A 5,228-nucleotide genomic window follows, 5' to 3' on the forward strand; every position below is an offset into this window, starting at 1 on the left:
AGAAATTGTTCAAATTTCAAAATTATTTAGATTCGGAAAATGTTTGGATTCCAAAAATATTCATATTCGAAAAATGTTTAAATTCAGAAAATGTTCATATATAAAAACCATATTTTTTGGAAATTATTTTAAGAAAATTAAAAAACTAAAAATATGTTCATATTAAAAAAATAGTTTTTTGAAAATTAGTTCAGATTTTAAATTTATATATTTTTAAAAAGTTCAAATTCGAAAATTGTGCAGATTGATAATTGTTCAAAAAAATAAATTATTTTTGTAAAAAATAAATTTTAAAAGTTCTTTGGATTTTGAAAATCTTCAATTTTTGAAAAATGTTCCGATTTCAAAATTTTCAAATTTTAGCAATGTTCGGATAGTTTTCAAAAATCGAGAAAACAAACCTGGAATCTAGAAAATGGCTAAATACCGAAAAACCAGACACAAAACCGGGAGAAGGTATATGGGCCTGGCCCAAAAGTGAAAATTGGGTGTGCGGCAGGCCAACTGGTGCCGATCCGTGAGAAGGTGAAGCATGCAAGCGAGCAAGGTATGGGCCGCAGCCCACCATCTATGTCGTCGCTCCACGCTGATTTACTTCGGTTTCCCCAGTTGGAAGCTACAAGAATCTTTCAGATTTTGAAAACAAAAATGTTCAAATTTTGAAAATGTTCAAATCCGAAAAGTGTTCAAAATTACTAGATTCGCAAATTGTTCAAATCCAAAAAATGTTCAAATCTGAAAATTGTTCAAAATTTGTATAAAGTCCAGATTCGGAAAAAGTTCAAATCCAAAGAATGTTCAAATTTTTAAAAGTTCAAAATTTGAAAATGTTCAGAAATTTTAGAAAAATCGCGAAACTAGGAAAAGAAAAACAAAAACATTTAAAAAAAGAGACAAACGGAAGAACCAGCCGTAAAACCAAAATAAACCCAGTGAACCTTCCTAAAACCAGAAAAAAACATGGATCCTGGAATCCCTAGGCTGGCCCGTTTAAGAAGTGCTAGTACGCGTGCGACACTCTCATTCGCGTGAAGTGTCAAATATGTTTCGCGCTATCTATCGTTCGCTGGGTGCGCGAGGGGAGCTCCGCCCTACAGGGTCATTTCATGAGCCGAGGCATCACCGTTTTACTTGTATAATACTATACTAAACGGTGAACCAACTCGATTTTTCTCCTAATTTTAAATTTTTTTTGGGATTAATGATGGGCTGGCACGTATAGTTTTTAGATGGCTTAATTTTCGTAGGGTTCTCCGGTGTGCGGTTTGGGGCTGTATAGCGTTTTGGGAAAAATCTGGTTACATATGCTACCCATGGTAAGCTTCAGTGGTGAGTGTTTTCCTTGTGTGGACGTAGCTGGCTTATTGCGTCTGTCAGCGCCTCGGTTCCTCGGTTTCTGTATCGCTGGTCGGTTGTGGGCTCTAGACGCTTGCCGCTTCTCCTCGAGTGTCGAGTCACGATGTTTGTGGAAATCCGTGTGTCTTTCTCTCTCTCAGCCCCTCAAATTGCCTCTTCCCCACCACAATCCGTGTAACAAAAGGGCAATCCCTATCCATGCAACCACTCTCAGAAATTTCGTGGTGGCCGACAGTGAGAAAAGGAGGCGGTGATCGGCGAGATGGGGAGTGGCTGCCGGCGGAAAGAGAGGAGGCCGTCAGTGGCCGGTGGTGGGAGGGGATGCAGCCGCCGTCGTCCGGTGATCGGAAAGGATGTAGTGGCCTATCCAGAGTACATACCCGGCGCTGCGGCGATAGCGACGACGAGGATCCTCCACCGGCATGGTCCCTGCTCTGCTCTGGTGGACGCTCACGGGAAGCCGCCGTCCCACGCAGAGATCCTCGCCGCCGACGAGAACCGCGTCGCGCTGATCCGGCGCCGTGCGTCCGCCACGACCTCGGTGAAAGCGGCTGCATCGGTGGGCACTGCCTCTACGCTATCCAGTACGGCGACGGCTCCTACACCATCGGCTTCTTTGCCCAGGACACCCTCACCATCGCCCACGACGCCATCAAGGTGTTCCGGTTCGGATGCAGGGAGAAGAACGACAGACGGTTCGGGAAGGCGGCCGCGGGAAGACGCCGCTGACGGTGCAGGCGCAGTACGGTACGACGGCGTGTTCGCGTACTCCTCCAGTCCTCCCTGCTTCGTCCTCGAGTACGACGGGGCACCTGGGTTTCGGCCCCAGCGCGGCCTGGCCAAAGCGAGGCTGACACCGATGCTGACCGACAAAGGGCCGACGTTCTACTTCGTCGGCCTGACAGGCATCCGCGTGGGCGACAAGCCTTTGTCCATCCCTGATTCCTTCTTTTCCAAGGGCGGCACGATTGTGGACTCGCGGCTTCCGGCGACCGCCTACGCCGCTGTCGTCGGCGTTCACCGCAGGCATGGCGGTGTGCGGTTTCAAGAAGGCGTCGGCGCTCTTCATCGTGGTGACGCCCCGATGGTTTCGCTGGTGTTCCAGGGCTGCGCCGGCCTGGACGTGGACGCGTCCGGGATCATGTTCCCGGTCACACAGGCGCACGTGTGATGTGGACGAGGATACTGTCAGCAACTCAGCATCCTCGGGAACACGCAGCACAAGATCTACGGCGTGGTCTACGACCTCGGCAAGAAAACCGTCGGCTTCGCCCCCGGTGCCTACTTCAGGAAAACACCGTGCCACAATCTCTCTGTTTCTTTGCTTCTGTTGAACTATACAAATTTCATCACATACAGTTGCAGTCACACTGCTGCAGTTTATTTAATTATTTATGTGTAGTAATCACTGACCACTTGCTAAACGCAACTTAGTTATTCATGTAATCACCAGGAGCTCAGACCTGTGATAATTTTAAGGTGGAGGAACCTGCGGAAGAGCCTGCCATGTTGCGGAAGAGCCTACCATACTCGATTCGAAGGTGACATGATTCATTTCACTCATGCATTTCAGAATCCTTCCATATGCTCCTTGATAAGACTCTAGATTGTGGCATTCCAGAATTCATCAATTTGTTCCTTGTTTTGTCTGTACTATTTAACGTAGTAACTGAAATATCTTGAACTGATTCTTTCCTACATATTTTCAGGTAATACATCCTCATAGTCATTGGTGCTTCCCCTTTTCTACAAAGTTCTTTTCTTCTGTTAGTCCCTTGCAGCTGGGCGTTTGTGGTGGTGATGCTTCTGGTTGATATGCAATCTTTGATAGAAGTAATGTCTCTGTTGCTTTAGTTTTAAATAGAACTGCAGCTGCTGAACTTTCACATCGTTTTTTCACTCCCAAGCTCATATACATATGTATTCACACACATACCTTTTTTAGACACAAATTAAAACTAGCAGTCATGTATTCAACACTTTCAATGATATGGAAAATAATAATTGTAGAACATTATTGTGGAAAAAAAATGAAACACCAGTGCAGCCAAGTGTTTGGTTCTCTGCACCCACACAATATTCAGGCTTCGCGTTTCATTTTAGGCAAGGAGGTGACACTGCAAAGTGAATCTATTTAAAAGGTTAGCACATTACATCGTCACTCATGCATGCTTTAAAATATCCATACGATGAAATAATTATGTTAGATCTCTAATTATTAATGTATGTGCTACTCTTTGCTTACTATAGAACTTGCTGCCGACAGGTTTACCTGGTTTCTCCCTGTAATAAGAATTCCACCCTAATCAATATTGCAGGGAAATAAAAGAGGGTGAGCCAATGCTACTCCTAAGGAAATGAGAGTCATTATTGAAGTTACAGATGAAACAGGGAAGTTTTGGTATATTGGTACAGGATGAAATTACATACCAAAAATGTTATTTAGAGATTATTTGAATGTTCAAAGCAACTTGATGCTTCATATTTCTGTTCAGCTATGCAACTTATAATTCAGTTTCCTTCCTTATATTGCATTTGAAAAAGAGTTTCCTATTGCTGAGAAATGCATGTAAACAAGCTTCAGACATACTGTCTGTAGAAGCGCTATACACAGGCGCGAAGCACTATTCAGGATTCCATGGATATTGTGATGTATTTGATCTAAGTGAGCCAACTAATATTTGTCCCATTGGTCAGTTTACATGGTTGGGTTTGTTTTGATTCTTTTGTTTTTCACATCATTACACGCATACTCCATTTGTCTTCTTGTTTCAGCTACCAATCAAGATTGAAGTGTATGGAGAGATGCACAGCCTGGCACATGCTCATGCATGAGCAAATTCAACTGAGAAATAACAAGTTCCACATAGTGCTATCAAAAGGCAATCCACCCATTCCTGCTTCATTTTTCTTTGCCTTGAATCAGGGTTGTATTCAAATTTTATGGCTCCCACGCCTGCTCATAGGTACATGTGAACGTATTATCACAAGATGTTCAAACTATTTTGCTTATTGCACGCAGAACTCCATTATTCATGTGGTGTAAGCTATGCACAACATAAGAAATCTTGGTAATAAAAAAAGTGAGGTGCAGAGTATCTCAAATGCTTATCCTCTGGCTTCTAGCTCATATTTATATTCCCATAGCTTGCAATACTTTTTTTTCTTTTCTTCTGCTCATGGCTAAAAATCACTTCTTGATGCAGTTCTAGCCCGGCAAAAGAATCCTGCCTCGGCCGGTGTTATTGCAACTTCTTCCACCATGGAGTGGGCGCCAAATAAAGCATTCTAGCTTTAGACAAGCAACACTGAAATAATAGATGTATCATTTGATGGAGAAGACGAGCATAGCTAAAGTAGGATCTATATATGGAGGTGGAACTTGGTATGTAGTATATCAACAAAATTAGCAAATTTACTGCCCCCATGTACGCCCCCTGCCGTCAATGTATCATGTATCAAATTTCGTTATGAATTGCTTTCTACCCTATTGTTTGGCCAGCAAAATATTCACCATTTTTTTGAGTCCAATGAAAAGAAATCTAAAATAGCCAGAAGACTCATCATTTTGCCACACATTATCTTTAAATTTTACTTCCACTACAATATAGATATAAAATTAACCACACTGCCAAAATAACCATCAGTCGCTCATGATATGCCGGAAGTCCCGGAGCAGACTGAGGCCACAGGAGAAGCATCAACCCCACCACCGTATACAGATCTTACACCAAGTAAAGTTGTATCATCAGGTTCTGCAGCCCATAAGGTAACCTTAATTTCTCGCAATGTACTGCCTTTTTTCTTCTTTCTCATTTGCCGTATACTCTTACAAAATAAATTCTTCTTCACCTGGCTCACAAGTAAAATAT

At 42.9% G+C, this 5,228-nt stretch overlaps 1 long non-coding RNA gene and 1 pseudogene across 1 annotated transcript; both read left to right on the plus strand.

The window, feature by feature from the left end:
• The first annotated feature begins 1,677 nt into the window (after positions 1–1,677).
• On the plus strand, positions 1,678–2,855 carry LOC124654110 (annotated as a pseudogene).
• A 966-nt stretch (positions 2,856–3,821) lies between these two features.
• Positions 3,822–4,846, plus strand: LOC124682921. Its single transcript, XR_006996498.1, has 2 exons — positions 3,822–4,322; positions 4,563–4,846. It is a non-coding gene; the product is annotated as an uncharacterized LOC124682921 (long non-coding RNA).
• The last annotated feature ends 382 nt before the right edge of the window (positions 4,847–5,228 follow it).

The sequence above is a fragment of the Lolium rigidum genome, chromosome 1 (assembly GCF_022539505.1).
Source record: "Lolium rigidum isolate FL_2022 chromosome 1, APGP_CSIRO_Lrig_0.1, whole genome shotgun sequence".
NCBI classification, from domain to species: Eukaryota; Viridiplantae; Streptophyta; class Magnoliopsida; order Poales; family Poaceae; genus Lolium; species Lolium rigidum.